The following is an 18,769-nucleotide window of genomic DNA, read 5'->3' as shown; positions in this document are numbered from 1 at the left end:
CTAATGTATAGACACAGCACTCAAAAAATACTCCATAGAAATGCATGGGGCTAGTTTGTCACGCCAATATGGCCGTTGTCTACACATATCCCACCCCTTCCTCGGCAAAACGTCGACATGTGAATAAATTGAGCCAATCATGTGGTGTGATGTGAATACATTGAGCCAATCATATGGTGTGTTGTGAAGACATCGTGCCAATCATGTGTTGTGATCTCGCCGCTGGAGCAAGATTGGAATCGTGAAGCCTTGCACACGCGCAGTTCGACCCAAAGACTGTGCCCGATGAGTGCCCATAAAACGTTGGTATATGGCCGCCGAGTGGAGGGACTTGCCTAAAAGGACTTTGTTTAAGCTACACTGTTAATTGAACGCGCGGGCACACCTGCCGACACCGGTGAAATGCACCGAAGGTTCACTTAACTTTGGTCACATGACATGGGGATTTTGAACGATGTTTCGAAGCAGTGGTCACATGACATGGCTGTTTTGAACCACGTTTCGAAGCAGTGTCAAAGTCCTTTTAGGCAAGTCCCTCCACTCGGCGGCCATATACCAACGTTTTATGGGCACTCATCGGGCACAGTCTTTGGGTCGAACTGCGCGTGCGCAAGGCTTCACGACACCAATCTTGCTCCAGCGGCGAGATCACAACATATGATTGGCACGATGTCTTCACAACACACCATATTATTGGCTCAATGTATTCACATCACACCACATGATTGGCTCAATGTATTCACATGTCGACGTTTTGCCGAGGAAGGGGTGGGATATGTGTAGAAAACGGCCATACTGGCGTGACAAACTAGCCCCATGCATTTCTATGGAGTATTTTTTGAGTGCTGTGTCTCCACATTAGTCCAGTGGACAGAAAGGTGAACCCGGAAATGTTGAGTACACCAAAGTTTTATGATGGAAATATATAGTATGGGTTCCCAGCATGCAGAAACTGCCGGATGCTAATTTGCATATGTTGGGCAATTTGTGTAAATGAGCTAATTAGCATAAATTAGCATAATCACCTATATTGATCGTATTATAAGAGCTGCTTGGCCAAAATGGACCATGTTAGTATGTTTTTAGGGGTTACTGGAGATGCTGAGTCCATATCTGACACTTCAAGATTCAAAATCACTATTTAAACTTGGTTTGGTCACGTTTTTACTCTCATTAAGCTGATTTTGCTGAGTTTTTGGGGGCGATTTAGACGGATTTTTGGAGGATAAAAATGTTCAGTGTTTAGGAATAATTTGGATTCTCAAGTTATTTCTGAATTACACAATCATTTTAGAAATAGCTATTCACTGGCCCTCTGCTGTGACTCACAATTGAGTAACAAAGGGAAGAACTAGCCTCTACTACTCCTCACTGTCCTCATCCGTTGTCCTGTCGCCATCTTCTCCAGACTCTTCATCCCTGTCCTTCTGCTGTTTTTGCTGTGTAAATATATTGCCACATGTAACATTACTGCCTTTGCAGAAACAATAATTAGTACAGGCCAGGCCTGCAGCTGCACAGCTGCACTTTCCAGATACATGTATACACAGTTTTAACCCAGCTTTGCAGTTACAGCTGATAACATCTAACAAATCAGGAGGAGCAACAGGACAGGACAGAATCAAGGGTGGGCAAGTTCCTCTCCTTTCTTCATACCTTTCTTCTTACTCCCTCCAAACGCGGTTATATCCACAGCCGGTGGATCAGTACGGTCTGCTGCTTTCCAAAGCAGCACCTGTAGATGGGCACGTTTTCCACGGAGGAGCAAGACCTCACCGCCAGGGATGAATTACTGCACAGGCCTACCGGGCCAGGCCCAGGGGCCCAAGGGGTCAGAGGACCCTGAAGCCCAAGCCTTTGCATGAAATCATTGCCTCAATATCAACACATCAGGATGTAGGCTATGAATCTGATTGAATTTAGAATTGGCCACCCCCAAAATGCACCAGAATACAGGAAATCACATCAAACAGATTAAAACATTTCTGAGGAAGGACCCCCAAACCCCCCTTCCACATATGCGACAATTATGGGGGGCCCTTAATACATCTGGGCCCAGGGGCCCGAAAGTTCATAATCCGTCCATGCTCACCGCTAGGTGGAGGCCCAAGCAAAAGGATCCGAAGAGAACCCTTGTAAGGGGTACTGAAAAGCTTACAGAGGCCTTCAGACCTTGAGCCCCTGCCCCCGCCGGACAGCTTTAGGCTGGAGTTGGCGGTGGCCCTGGCTGCGGAGCAGAGCAGAGGTGGAGCGGCAAGGAGGTGGTGCCTTGAGGACGGACGGTTGGCGGAGCCTGTTCGAGTCGGCCTGTTCGCCGGTGCTTTTTAGAAAAATAAGGGGGAAAAAAGTTTGTTGTGTGAAATCCGATGGCACGAGCCAGAGAGAAGGTCTAGGCCTTGGCGCGATCGTGGCGGTGTGGAGCGGCCGGAACAGCGGAGGACAGCTCTGCGACAAGGCAGCAGAGGAGGGACGCCAACGTCGGTAGCTGTAGCCTGATTGCGCAGCGTGGTCCGGCTGCGATGGAACTGGAGTCTGCTGCCCCGACTGGCGAGACGACGGAGTGGAGCATCGGAGGTGCAGTGCCAGTTACGGTGCTCAGCGCCGGGGAGTCTGTGGCAGTGGAGCTAGGCCCCGCCAGGTGTTGGAGGAACGTTGCGGTGGCGCACACTGCGAAAGTGCGACCTGAGGGCGTTCTCTGAAGGGAGCTGGGGACGAGAGGCGATAGACCAGGTGACTGCTAGCACGCCCCGCATTGGGCCGCTGGTGGTTGTGGTTCCCCAGGGTGAGTAGGGCTCTTGCGGTGTGTGCACCTCACCTGCTGTGTGACATTGAGCCCAGCCCCGATCTGCAAGCTGCAGCCAGGGGTACTTGTTTCTATGGAGTATTTTTTGAGTGCTGTGTCTCCTCATTAGAAAGTCTCTGGCACAGCCTACACGTTAAAATGAATATATGGGGGCCTGTGGTTGCCCTTTATAACTTTTGCAACGAACTGAGAACGTCGGACATCTAGGTGGAGAGGTTGCAGTCAGTCTTAGTTTTGTGAGGAAAACATGCAGACAATCATAGTAAAACCGTGCAATGCGTCGACAAAGAAGTGCCTTAGACCAAAACATGAGTCTCTGTCACTGCTTTAACGTGTTACAATGTGGTTTTTGCGAATGTGTACTTTCCAATCGGGAGCTTTTTGGACACTGCGAAACACAATTGACCAACACGAAACACACGGATACATACCACATTAAATACCACTAAATTATAGTACAAAGTTATGGGAGCATAAGTGGTGTGGCAATATTAGCTAAGGCTGCTTATGCAGACATATGACCAAGAATGAATTATAATATAATATATGTTTCTAACACACTGGCTGGCATAGACTATTCTTTGGACTGCCCATATGCTGTAAGTGATTGTGGGGAGGACATTACGCAGTTGCATTTTGCCTGCTCATTATGAGTAGGCAATCTATTTATCGGGTTTAGATAACATCTTGTACCATCTCTACTGGACCCAAAGTAACTCTTTCATTACCGAAGAACTCCTGATACAATATATGTGTGTGTGGGTGTGAGAGAGAGAATGTGTGTGAATGTACAGAAGCACAGATACTGTCCATCTGATCAATAGGTATGTGACTGGAGTCAATTATATACACTGACCAATTTCTCACCCATTAATTTCTAATGGCTGGCCATTTTTGGCCAGGAATACACATGGGTGTTCTGAACTTAAACAAAACACCAACATTGTTATTAAAATGATCAAAATTGTGTTGTGTGTTCAGATGCCCTGTGTTAACAGAGTCATGGAGCCTCATGATAGTCAGAATAAATTAACAATATTTCTGAGTATGAGTCTCTGGTCATTATGAGTAGGCAATCTATTTATCGGGTTTAGATAACATCTTGTACCATCTCTCCTGGACCCAAAGTAACTCTTTCATTACCGAAGAACTCCTAGCTGGTACAATATTTTCAATTTCAATTTCAATTTAATTTCACTTATAGAGCGCCAAAACATTACACATGTTTATGGCGCTTTACAGAGAGACTTTAGAGATACATATAGAAAGAAACCTCGAGGAGATCCACGACTCAAGGGCCTGACCCATCTGCCTAGGGTAAGTTACAGAACAGTAAGGTCTGTACACATGATAAATGCAAAAGTTAGTCAGATGTAGAGAATAGAACATGGTGTTTAAAGCCACCTGAGGTGTATGTTACAAGAGGTGGGATGGTTGCATATCCGGTATGATAATGCATGAATCCTATTTAGTGTCAAAATTCAAATAGTCCATGGTAGGAAATGGAATTGTTCAGGGGGATTAGGAGTTGTTATAGGGCAAGTGGTGGGTCGCTAGGCTGTACGAGCCAGGAATCCGGGCAGGGTTGTCATAGGGCAAGTGGTGGGTCGTAAAAGTCATAAATGAGAGACTATGAACTCATTCCTGATGATTCATAAGATATAAAAGAATGAAGTAATGCACAAATCAAATTAATTCATGCATGAATTCATGATAATTCATGTACCGTTACCGTAAAGTGTTACCGAAGTCTGTTTAGAGGTTTCATTGTAATGTAAAGAACATAAAGAACAGTTGAATGAGTCTCACCTCCTGAGAACAACATACAACTATTTGGTGTTTGCATATTACATTTTGTTGTTATATATTCAGGTAAGATTGAGTTATGACTGAGATCTATGAAATATATCAGAAAAAAAAAAACTTGCAGCATATCTCTGTAATTGTTCACAGTTGCTCCAAAGATCACCATAGCATCAATCATTCCCACTTCTGAAGTGGGAAGTTTGGTGATTTTGACCTGCAGCAGTGATGCCAACCCACCTGTGCCTGTGAGGAATGAAGCTGGCTCTCAGAAATCGACGACAGTGGAATTAACTTGAGCAGGTTGGTCTAAATGGGAAGATGAGGTGGTTCTTACACCTTCCCATGTTTCCCTAATAAAACCATCCCGGTGGACCACAGGAGAACTCGCAGCGATTATAATTGTACCCGTATGGGCTCTCCTGGTTTTGGCAACTGTGGTCGTTATGTGCTGGTTGTGAGTGACAATCAGAAGCACTTAATGCATTTGTCCACCTCAACAAAAATGAAAGTAACACATCCAAAATAAGTAGATTGTCTTCTATATCGAGTGATTTTAATGTCACCACCTCACACATTATTGCTGTCTTTTTGTGGGTTTCCTTAAACAGGAGGAAGAAGGCAATTGTAAATGAGGACCATGTGATTAAAGAGGATGTCAAGGTATTTGAAATCATTTAGTGTGTAACATGACAAATATGTATTTGATATATAATTTCTATTATTCCTTTTATACATAAGCCTGTAAACCAGAGTTACTTATCTGTTCTATTGACATGTAGTGGTGGCTTTTATAGAGGTTATTCTAGTTCTATTTATTTGACTAGCCACTGTAATGCTACTTTTTAAAGGTTTCACAGGATAGGTGGCATGTTTTTTTCCCTTTAATAATACTTTTAATAAAACAAAATTATAAGTGGTTGTCAACTCTTTATAAGGGAATCCACATTGTAAAGTAGTAGGCTACAATAACAATGAATCAATAAAAAAAGCATACACAGATATCAGAGTAACATAACCAAGGTAAAACCAGCAACAAATCAATCGAGTACAGGCCACACCTCACTTCAGACATATGTGATCTCCCCTCACCATCAATGCACTAGTAATGTTTACTGCAGCACTGTAGCAACCATCTCTGACCCTGCATGCTTCAAGATGACCCCTGACCCCCATGTCAGCGTTCAACATGATGAACACTACGCCACCCTTCACTTCACTCCCAGCTGGCAAGAGGCGTCTCTGAGCAGCAGCATAGTGAAGGAGCATCAGTTCAAATAGCCATAGGAGGAGTGGTTCGACACCTTTTCCAAACAACAATCATATCACTAGCAAAAAAATGAGCACTAATCACAAGCACGAGTGTGAATGTTTATTTGAAGTATATTTTATTAATGTGCAAGCAAATGCTACATGTACACCACCCGAGAAAAACACATGAAGAGTAGTCAATTAATTTTTAGTTTGTATGCATTTTTTTATATATTGATACTGTAACATCGGTGTGTTGGACTAGCGCTATTGGTTCCCACAATGCATTGCGGCTGGGGTTCAGGGGGGGGTTATTGTGTGTGTGTCTTTACCTTTGTTTACTGATTATGGATGTGTTTTAGTGTAGCTTGTATCCCTCTTTAGTTTTGCCTCTTGTGTGACCCTTCTTGCTCGAGTCATTGCAATACATTTTCTGACACAATGGGGGGCAACATTCTAATTTCAAAGCCTTTCAGTAGAACAGACTGTTTTTCACTCACCCTGTCATGTAGTATTGTGTGAAGTAAGTGTGAATCCTCTGTTTTTTTATTTTCTTTTTTCATATGCATGTACACGATAAACATGCTTGAATAAGTATATCACGATTATAAACATGCAATTAAAGTAAATGAGATACAGTATGCTTAACCCACCTTGGTCTCCATAAAAACATGCTTATCATTTTATATTCTCAGAGAGTATGTCTGGCTCCAAATAATCAAAATGAAAACAAAGAGGGATCCATTAAGGCAGTGATTCTTAAACTAGGGGTCGCGACCCCAAATGGGGTCGCCAAAAACTTCCGTGGGGTCGCCAATTATTTTCTGTATTCAGTCTGAAATTATTATTAGGTGAAACAAAGGAAAATAATATTGCCCTTTTCTGCCTTTTTCTTATTTACACGCAGTTAAGAGAAGAGAGAGATTTTTTTTTGTCTTTCAACGAGATCTGGTTCAGCCTATGGGCTACTGGTCCGCTGATAGAAACAATGTAACTATCTGCTCCCACTATGCAAACTCAACTTGTTCCCGCTATTTTAAGTAAAACAAAACAAAAGACATAGGTAGCCTACTAGCCAAAATGGACAGGTGGCTGCTTAAAAAATTGAACAAAAGCTCGGAAGTGCCATCTACCAGTGCGTCTACTCCTCCGTGATCCTCAGATGGGACAAGTCTAACGGCCGGTGAGAATAAAAAAGAACAAACGGCGCGTCGGCTTTATCAGAAAGAATTTCTGAAATATGCATTCACTTGCCAAGTTAAAGATAACCTCAACCACCCACAATGTGTGATTTGCGTCGATGTTCTGGCGAATGAGATCTTAAAACCTGTCAAAATGAAACGACATCTCAAAATACAGATGTCGGCTCAGCACCGTGGAGGAAAATCTCTGTGTCGCCGTATGCAGTATTCCTCCTAGAATTAACTTGCTATGTTCAGCATGCCCACCCTTCCCATTGAAATTGTTAAAGATAGTAAACCAGAAAAGGGAAATAAAAAAAATATTGTTATTGTTATCGCCATAAATATAATTAATGTAACGTTGTAGGCCTAATGCTGTATGTGTATGTGTGTGTGCGTGCTTGTGTGTGCGCGCGCTACGCACATATCGCTCTGATCTGATATGGCGGCAGCCTACACTTGTTTAATCGTGATTGTTTGGTTTTCTCGGTTCTTGTTCACATGGAGTAAATAAAACAAATGACTTTGCTTTTTAGTTTTTGCTTGATTTAGTTGTTAACGTTTGAGGGGGGTATTTGAGTAAGGCAAAAAGTTTAAGAACCACTGCATTAAGGGACAGGAGTGTTCGTCCTCGTGTTCGTCCTCGTCTTCGTGGACTCTCTCTCTCTCTAACGCCCGACGCAAAGCCGACAGGAGTGTGTCGCGGTTGTTCAGGATGTTGTAGTGCATGAGATCCATCAGCTTCTGGAAGTCCTCCGGCTGATAGGCCAGGTTGCTAGTGACGTACGGCGAGTCTTTGGTGCTGACATCCACGTCCCCTTGTTTCAGTTCCTCCACCCCCTCGCGCCTGACACCTTAGTGCAACAACAAACAGGAAGTATAGGGTTGATAACAATATGCGATTTTCCCCGCAGGATTGTTGAGGCAAAAATAATTAAAATGAAATCACCACAATGTCTGTAAAACTTGATACTATATAATATATAATATCATTATAATTTGATGTATTATTAATAGTGAAATTAATTTATATTTGATTGCTTGGTGCTTTTTAACTAATTTGGGAAAATAAATTACACTCAAAATACGAGTGAAGTGGTGGTGAGTATGTAACCACACCCAAAAGCATTCAAATGGAACAATGGATGACTGAAAAGATGGTTAATATGTTTTATCAATATGACATTAATTATTGCATTTATAAACATCACAATATTGACGGTTAATGCCTGTATTCTGTGACACATCCTGGCCCCTGGGATTTGAAACGATGAAAGGACTGAGCTGAAATAATCACAAGCATGGCGTATTGTGGAGAATGAAAGATTTCTGAGGGGTCGGGGCTTGCACCTACTCACCTGGGGCTTTGAACTCCCTGAAGGTGAGATTGACCATGGGGAAGTGAACCACGATGGGTGCTTTGGGGTTCTCCTCGTCCTCGAAGACGTACACCTCTTTCATGGGCTCGTTCTCCACGTGGCAGAAATCGATGTGGGGGAACGGGATCCTGTGGTCAGCACAGTGCTGCTGGGTTTCCTTTAACACCTGAGGAGTACATTGACAGGGCAAACAGGTCAAACGTGCCTCAGAGAAGATGAGTAATGTACCTGGCTTAGTGCTCAAGCTCAAGCATGACCATGATAAATGGATAGGTTGTGGTTTAGTGTCAAGCATGACCACCATGATAACTAGGTAGGTCATTGTTTAGTGTCAAGCATGACCGTGATAACTAGGTAGGTATTGTTTATCCACAACTACATTTATTGGGGTCAGAAGAGTGTCAAGAGAAAAGGCAGTTTGCTCTATTTTAATCAATAAGAAATGGTGTCAGGCATGACAGGTGCACGGTCCCTTCAAATTAAGAGCCTCAGATATGAGCACCATGCTGGCCAGGGTGTCACAACATGGCTGATTTGAGAATAACATACATTGCTCACACTGATGTACTACCTCATGTAAAACAATTATTAATACATAGCATAACATAACATAACATAACATAGTAAACCTTAAACTGATCCAAATCCCAGGAGTAGTTGAGGGACAGGACGAGGTCCATGCACCTGTGGGCTTGCAGCACTGGGATGAAACCTGTGTTACAGGCGAAGCCCGCGTCCACCAGGTTCAGGGTGGCGTCCGCTGGGGTCAGCTGGTTTGGGAACGCATCAGGGTGAGTGTCTGGACAGGAAGCCCAAAGGTTGGATTTATTATAACAATGGCAGCTGGTTCCAAATCGTGTCATATTTCACACACAGACACACACACACACACACACTCATACGGTTATTCAGTATATCACACATACTGTATATGACACACGTGTGTGACATATGTAATAAGCAGAACATATACAACATATATAATTGATTATGTAAATATATTAAGATATATAATAAACATGTGATACAACAGCATAATACACAACAGCTGTATAATATGTGACATGAAGTGGCATTATTCTTACCATTTCCCGCAATGAATCCACTTGTCTTGTTGTAGTCCCAGTGTAAATTTAGGCCTCGCATGAAGTTGTAAATGTGGCTGGAGATCGGTCGGCTGGTGAAGAAGCCGGTAATCCTTTGTGCCATGTCGGTGGCCGGCTTGATGATGACGGTGTCGAGCGTGGACGGCCTGTTGTCCGACTCTGTGGGGGACAGAACACCTCACGAATCTCACAGGGTCCAACATGACAACACACACCAACAGCACAGTCATCAGACAGCTGGTTGAAGCTGCTGGGGCAAACTACTGGACTGATACTGTAGTTTGTCAAAATTGCTAAGAATGTGCCTACCCACTTTTAAGATGCTTGACTTCCACATTTCCCTGTGCTACCAATTACATACACGTTAGAAATCATAGGAAGAGTTTGGTTCCAAAAGGCTATATCCTCCATTTTAATGAATTTTCATTAATCTTATTTTTATTATTATTTTGTTTTACATGTAATTTTAGTGGATCTTTATTGGGTTATTGTTATTCAATTAATCTGTACTCAATCAAAACGACACATTTGCAATTTTGTTGATATTATCTGAAATACACAATGACATAACATTACTTATTAATGTTTTTAAAAATGGAGATATAGTGTTTTGGAACCAAACTCTTCATATGCATGTACTGTATACAACATGTATGGATGCATTTATGTGTACAATATATAGCCTACATATTTAATCATGTATGGATGCATTTATGTGTACAATATATAGCCTACATATTTAATCATGTATGGATGCATTTATGTGTACAATATATAGCCTACATATTTATCATGTATGGATGCATTTATGTGTACAATATATAGCCTACATATTTATCATGTATGGATGCATTTATGTGTACAATATACAACCAGCCAGGTATTGAAAGCACAACTTTTAGGCTCCTGCAGTGTAGTGGTAACTTTCCTTACCACTACACTTACACAGTGCTGTCTTCAGAGCACCAATACCTGTCTTGATGACATCACCAGGAAGCCAGGCTGGTTTGTTGCCAGTGACATAGTTCCACACATCGTTAAGGCTGATGGACATGGCACTGCTCCAGATTCCTACAGAACACACACACAGGATGGATGGATGGAGAGGGGGCTGTACTGCATGATCAGGGATCCCCTCACACATACCCTCACACACACACACACACACACACACACATTCACATTCAAACACACACACACACACACACACACTCAAACACACACTTATACACTCAAACACACACACACACACACACACACACACACACTCCTTCTCTCTTGCTTCCTTCATCTCTTACCTATCAGGAATGGCAGCCGAGCCTCTGGAAGGTTCTTGACCATGCACCCCAGGAAGTACTCGCTACCAAAGTTCTCCGTGGGGATGGACGCACCGTATTTTGGAATGCCCACCTCATAGGGGCTGAACTCACACCACTCTGCAAACACAACAAAGGAACAATCTGAAGCTATGACCCAAACATGCTTTAGTCTGTAGAATCACAACATCTTAGCTACACCGGATACAGTAACATTCACTGACTACAATTAGCAAATTCCACTTTAATCAGTAGAGCTGGACGAATGTGTATGCACTGCAGTGTGTATGCTCTATTTTTTTTTTTTTTTGCACAGCACTTGCCATGTGCTCCATTTTGTACGGGATTTGAGTTTAATATCTTAATTTAATTAATAGAAGAAGAAAGGGATGTTTGGAATAAAACTGAAAACTCTTACCAGCATCAGTGACGTTGCCCTTCTGGCTGGTCTTCATGTTCACTGCTGTGTAGATGGGCAGAGGATTTTGTCCCTCAGATACTGCCCTCCTCTGGTCAGACAGGGTACTGTCCCATTTCTGCACAGGCAAAAGTGCACATTCAGCAATTGGCTCTGCAGAATCTATTGCTTACGTGTAATATGCAATCTGATTGCAGTTTGCAAATACATTTTGAACAAAGTTAAGGGTGTGTGTATATGTCTGTGTGTGTTGTATTGCTTGTGTGAGAGATGAACAAGAGAGAGATTAAGAGAAAGAGAGATGTGTGCGTGTGTGTGTGCGTGCGTGCGTGCGTGCATGTGTGTGTGTGTCTGTGTGAGTATGCATGTGTGTGTGTGTGTGTGTGTGTGTGTGTGTGTGTGTAATGTAAAACCGTGCCTTTTATGGTTTTGTTGCTTTCTGTTTCTGTGTCCATTTCTGTGCTTTTATGTACTATTTCTCTGGGCCATTGCTTATGCAGCACACTGAATGACCCCTGTGCTATTTAAATAAACTTGACTTGAATTGACTTGACTGTATTCAGCACCTTGCCATAGATGAGGTGTTCGATGGCCAGACCCCACTTGTCGATGTAGGTGACTGGGACCCCCTCCTTCTCCCTCAGATCCATCTCCTCCCTGTAGCCACGGAGCTGCTCAGTGGACATAATGTCCTGGTACCTCTTAATCATCTCAACCTTCATGGGCTCGGCGACCACACTTATGTCCTTTTGCGACCAATCGGAAGTATCATAGAGTGTGGATATGGCCCTGTAACATGCAATAATGCCATGTTATATGAGACAGAACATTATATGGAAATCATACAGGTAAGACTGGTTATGATGTGGTATATTCACACTATATATTATCTCTCTCTCTCTCTCTCTCTCTCATACACACACACACACACAGAGCATTTCAGAAAAGGTCACACTGCACTGAAAGTCAGATGTGTGAGTGAGGTGTGTGTGTGTGTGTGTGTGTGTGTGTGTGTGTGTGTGTCGTCTAATCTTGTCTGAGGGGCTGGTCTCTCACCATGTGGCTCCTGAGACTCCCGTGATGTAGCTGACAGCATCCAGGATGCCCAGAGCTTGGAGACCCTTCAGACTCCCAAAGGTGCCAGTCATCGCCCTGGTCCCGCCCCCCGAGCAAACCACACCCACCAGCGGGACCTGGAAGGAGATGTGTCAATAGCAAAGATCCTAGAGCGGAGCTCTGTTCTAGAATCTTTGGTCAATAAGCTTCCAAAACGGTTCTAAACAGTACAGCCATTACCATGAAATAGGAACAATGCAGCAAAATTACTTTTGTATTGTTGTACATTTTTGTCGGCATATTTGTACATCTGCCATTGTCAGTCCTGGAGACAAGTGTAATAACTACACACCTGTTGTCCTTTATCATCTCTCTATCTCTCTCTCTTTCTAGACCCTTTCAATCTGTTCCTAGATTGTTTCCGTTTTCTGTATTGAAACATTCAAAACCACATATACTTTGAAATTAAAATGTAAAATCTATTGGACTTTAGCGTAATGCTCTACAAATTGTTGATTTTAACTTTTTTTGTGTCCCCAAGTTACTATAAAAACTACTAAATGTTGTTTTATGTGCCACCAGAAATGCCTTATGTTAGTTTATGCAGTTGAAATGGTCAATAATGAGTACAACTGTTTATGAACATTATGCCTTCAATAGGGAGTGATTCAGAATGTAGCATCATGTACGAGCATTCTGGGAAATGTAGGCAGTGGAGGTACTGTATGTATTGTGTTACTGTATGTCTGAGTGTGTCTGGCCCAGGCCTTCACTCTCTCTATTTGCATCCCAGGTCATTAGCCAAGGAGCTGGCCAATGTAGTGGAACACATATTTGGACCAAATTTGTACATTGAGGTGAGTCATCTCTCCGTGGGCATGTTTGTGTGTGTGCGTGTGTGTGTGTGCGTGCGTGCATGTGTGCGTGCGTGCCTTTCCCCCTTCCTTAGCCCCCAAAAGAGCATTCTTGTTTTTAATGTTCCACTTGGTTTGTAGAGTTGGAAAAATTAAAGCCTCTATCCACTGATGAACAAAAGTGATTATCAAGCAAAATGAAATACCATCTCTGGCTAATTTGATCTACACAAACAAGACAAATTCCTTGTATGCAAAAAACCTGCTTGGCAAGAAACCAAACTCTGATCTGTATCTTCCCTTCAATGCACCCCCCACCCCCCTATCCCTCTGGTTTACTCCCTTATCTATCTATTTCTCTCTCTCTCACACACACACACACACACACACACACACACCACACATACACACCACACATACACACCACACACACACACACACACACATACACACTGAGTGTGAGCTGAGTCCTAGCAGCTTTTGCAGAGCATGCCCCACCACCGCCTTCCTCTTCTCCAGGAAGTCCCTCTCAGCCGACGGGATGTTAAAGTCCAGACGCAACGCCAGATTCTCCTCTGAGCTGCAGTGTCACAGTCACCAAACAACAGTGAAGAGGGAAACAGTAACAGCATATTTATGTCAGTTACACTTTGATCACGAAAAGGACCTCAAGAAATGTAATCGATCAAATAAAATAATAGAAACTATTACACAGAGCCTTACTCACCGTGGCGATATGGCTCATTTAAAATCATAATGTCGTACTGTGATGAATAGCTGGTGGTAATGGCACATGTGTTCATGTCTCCTTCACGTAACCATACACCATAGACATAATAGAAACCGTACACTACCAGAATGTGAAAATGATGACCAAAACATCTGTTGTCTCGTGTTAATTGTTGGATTTAGGTCAGAGGTTGGATTTAGCCTAAATCATTTAGGTCAGAGGTCATGATGGTGTGTGTATGCGTTACCCCAACCAGAGTGTGCTTTGCAGTTCTAGTTTAAAACAAGACTATGAAACAATTTGCTACTTTCTTTGAGGTTTTTTTTTTATCAAGGAAGACATTTTGGTTATCATCTTCAAATTCTGGTTGTGTACGTTTACATGAAGGACAGATGAACACATGTGCCATTACCACCAGCCATTCATCACAGTACGACATTCCTGTCTTCAAAGGACACAGTTAGCATGTTAGCAAGCTTCTAGCAGTGCCAACAAGGCTCTGAATCAGGGCTGTATGTTAACTTTTTTTGCTGAGGTTGACTTTCTAACATCGGTATCTAGTTACAAACACCTCATTAAAATAATGTGTCACCGGTGCTAAGCTGGATAATCATCCAAAACTGTTTTTTTTGTAGCATGTGCTACCTTATACGTTGCACTGTGCACTCCTGCTCTGGGTGGTGACTGCAAGGTTTTGTATGTCTTTGGTTAGCTCACTAGGAAATGTTGAATAAGGAGTGGACCTACAATGTATACCGGTAAGTGATTTACATACAGTTACAAACATGTTGTGTATACAATGAAGCACATTACCAAGGTATGCCTGTGTGGAGAATTGAGAGTGTATTAAGTTTTTAGGTAGAGGGAGGTTTTACCTTTCCCTTGTTTTCAGTTCCAGGTTAACAAAATCCTGTGGGAAATAAAATGGTGTTGTTTGATAACTGGGCATTTACTTTTTTATTATTCAAATGTGTTCAAATTGAGCAATAGATGAATGTTAGAGTTTGTGTACTACCTCTCCAAGAGGCACTTTCATTTCCTGATTAGCACTGACTGGCCGCAAAGAATCTGGTGAAAGATTGATTGACTGAATGGCATCGTCAACCTGTTGACAGCAGATTATGAAATAATAAAATTAATGAAAAATAAATAGAAATAAAATGTATGGCATAGTCTCAAATTCTCAATAGTATAGTCTATTGGTTTGCAATGAGTATCTTCCTTTTTGTTACCTGAAAATTATTGTCTTTTCTAAATGAATCAGTAGTTTTTAAAATGTCAAAAAAGGTGGAGGATGTCAATCTGTGCTTTTCCTGAGACAACAATGACATCTTCCAATGCTTTGCTTTGTCTACACCCAAAAGATTATTCAGAATGTGGTTTGACAATACTGAAGATTATAACAATTCCCTATCAAAATAGTTCACAATTAATTCATATATAAATTGCTGCAGTTCTAGTTGAGTCCACCACACCTAAAATGAGAACATGTTCCTTCAGGACTAAGTGTGTGTGTGTGTGTGTGTGTGTGTGTGTGTGCCTGCGTGTATGCATGCATGCATTTATGTGTGTGTGTGTGTGTGTGTGTGTGTGTGTGTGTGTGTGTGTGTGTGTGTGTGTGCGTGTGTGTGTGTGTGTGTGTGTGTGTGTGTGTGTACCTGCACAGAGAGTTCTGTCTCCAAGTCTCTGTTGATGTAGTAACGTAAAGAGTCCATCAGGTCCGAGGTGAGAACATGTTCCTCTCTATAAGCTCCTTTCAGCTTCAGTATTAAGCTCTGTATTTCTGCAACACACACACACACACACACACACACACACACACACACACACACAGAGAGAGAGAACATATACCTAAGTGAACTGAAAAAGTGTTTCCCCCCTGAACAAAAATTGACAGCTGTACTAAAGCTGGTGATTTATTTTCTTTCTTTGATCCTTCAATGTGTTCTACTGCTTACCTGGGTGTTTTACCGTGATGTCAAGAGTTGAGAATGGTGGTGCCTAGAAGCAGAAGAATCAGGACGAATGTGAGCCATAATTCATAATTTATCCTTTATCTCGACTGAAAGTGTTACGCTTTACTTGACGGTATCGATATAAGAGTGACATGACACTGTCATGAACGTGTCATAAACATTATAAACAACCCATAAAAGTTTATGACATAACGCTTCTGTTATTAAGTGTCATTCGGTTTTTGTCACGACAAGTTAGGGTTAGGTTTAGGGTAAGGGTTAGGGTCAGAGTTATGGTTCATGTGTCATGACAGTGTCATGTCACTCCTATGTAGATAGCGTCAAGTATTACCAAAGTGATATTTTATTACATGTTTATGCTAACATTTTTTATAGAATTGACACTGCCTATTTATAAATTGCAATTATTACGTATACTACATATTAATATCACTGCAATATGCACACTGCAAACAGAATTCTGTAACATCATACTCATATCAACAAATATTATTCTGAATCATTTAAGTAGACTACACAAAGTGACACCTACCACCAAGATTCCATTGGACAGGTAAGAACCTGGTGCTTCAGCGCTAAAAACAAGAAGGACAAGTGTGAGGCGTTTAATAGGCATCTGATGGTTATGCAGTCTATAGAGCTACTGTAACACTCTAAAAAACACAGATGAAAAAAAGGAGCATATGATAAAATATGCAGGGCAGCAATCAGCCTATTATAAATAATTGAAGCCAATGCTTTTTTCAACCTACAGTTGCTTTCACAGTCCTAACAGTTCAATGTTTCCAGGACAACAGTTTATCTTTTCCATTTCAGTGTTTTAATGCAATAAAAGTGTATGTATGTATGTACGTATGTATTCAGTTATGTATTTATTTATTAACTTGTCTGTTCTCTTACCTCTCAACCATCTCAAATTCGACCCATAACTTATCACTTGTCTGAGCATAGACAAAAAACAAAACAAAAAAAAGATGTCAGTTGACCACATTTTGTTATTAACATGGTAAAATGTCATAATGTCTCTTCAAGAGAGCTTTACCTGTGCATTTGTTAAGAACACTTTGGTCTGTTTTTGGCCCATGGTGAGGTTACTTAGATCAAACAAGATAGCCGTGCAAATATCATCTCCAAAGGATGTGTCATCATCGAACATTTGCAATTCTAGAACATTCTGTAAGAGAAGGATAGTTGTGTAAAAAAGGATAGATTGAGAAAGGAAAGCACTTTTAAAAGTTATTCAACTTTGAGTAGGTGGACCCTCAAACTGATGAATTTGAGACACACCAACCTGGTATCTTAACCAAGGGGGAGGCAATAAGTATAGTTGATAACATCAACAGTTAATAACAATTTGTCTGTAAAGTTTTACATCAGATGTTTGTAAATATGGTTTTAAAGGGTCTATAAGCAGGATCAGCACAACATTGAGACGTCTGTGTGGGTCAGACCTTGACATGGCTGTTCACGCGGAAGTGGAACGTTTCGTTCCACTCAGGGCTGTCGCTGTTGGGAACTGTCCTGGTGCGGTGCAGGCGGGCGGAAGACGTGGGGAGCTTCAGAGTCACATAGCAGTCCGACTTCGACCCTGAAGAGAACCACCAAGAGGGGGTTAGGGTTAGTACTAGCAATCAGTTCAGTTCAATTCATTTCAGTTTCTCTGCCGCTATCTGGGAAAAAAGTTGTTTTATCTTCAAGAACAACTGTGTACACATTGAATTCATGCACATATTGTACAAAACTCTGCACATTATTTAGTTAGTTAGAGGATTTCAATTCCATCCACATATTTTCTGCTATACCTAACAATAGTTGAAGCATGGCAATAGAAGACACTGAAATATCTTCCATATCTGGCAATCTATTGCGTTAGTAAAAAAAAACAGAAAAAAAAACAGTGAAAAGAGACAATTAACAGTCAAGCGGACAGAACACAGATTGATTGAAGGGACTTACAGTAGTCATGGGAGTGCTGAAGTTCTGCTCGCAGGACGGTAACAGAGAGCTTCCAATAGGGGACCAATTCCAGCTGAGAAAGATAAATAAACAAATAACATTAATCACAGCAGCACCAGTCTCATCACCATTATTGTCAAATTATCTTCTCAGTATCTTCACATTATCTCCACAATATCTTCTCATTATCTTCACATTGTCTTCTCAAAATCTTCTCAATGTTTGATCAATATCTTCACATTATCTTCTCAATATCTTCTCAATGTTTTATCAATATCTTCACATTATCTTCACATTATCTCCATCCTCCATATAACAGCTTGCTATAGTACACCATCCAGAGTGAGGTCTGTTTTTTTTCTGCTTTCATTTGAGCTTTGAGGTGTTTTCATAAAACAGAACATGGAATTCACCATGTAATTTATTCACACATTGTCCTGTAATATAAGGCACGCAATCTGATGAGACACAAGCATGAGTTGTAAACTTTTGACAGTTTTAAAATTGTGATGACCTAGAAAACAAGACTGGACAAAATTATGTTTTCAGAAAAAAATGGGTTAAAATAAGGACCAGCTGCATTAAAACTGAAGTAATACATTGCCCATATCGGACCAGACTGACCAGTGGTCCTGAGGAAATTATTTATACAACCCAACACATTTAGAACGTAACAGTTTGCTTACCTTGGCCATGGTTGTTTCTGCAGTGAGCTCAGCTCAGTCAACTTGAAGGCAAATATCTTGAGTGACTGAGGGCGGAGCAGTTTTTGCTTTTGTGGACTTTAGAATGTGTTCTGTTTTCATGCTGACCCATGGAACTGGACAGCACCAGGTAGGCCATTCCACTGTTCCAGTTCAACTGGTTATTGTAGTTCAGTTGGTTATTGGAGGAGTATCATGAAATAATTTGGTCTCACTTACCACATGTCCTGCCAATT

The 18,769-nt window shown here is 41.6% G+C and overlaps 1 pseudogene; it reads right to left on the bottom strand.

Moving 5' to 3' along the window:
* Nucleotides 1–1,683: 1,683 nt before the first annotated feature.
* LOC143118805 (cytosolic phospholipase A2 zeta-like) lies at nucleotides 1,684–18,524 on the bottom strand (annotated as a pseudogene).
* Between the last annotated feature and the right edge of the window lie 245 nt (nucleotides 18,525–18,769).

This window comes from Alosa pseudoharengus, unplaced genomic scaffold, assembly GCF_046254945.1.
Source record: "Alosa pseudoharengus isolate Yale_2024_CS ecotype anadromous, Long Island Sound unplaced genomic scaffold, YU_APseudo_1.1 YU_APseudo_1.1_scf_1, whole genome shotgun sequence".
In the NCBI taxonomy this organism is placed as follows: Eukaryota; Metazoa; Chordata; class Actinopteri; order Clupeiformes; family Clupeidae; genus Alosa; species Alosa pseudoharengus.
Note: the sequence above shows the minus strand (reverse complement) of the source record. Positions and strands in the feature narration are given on the sequence as shown.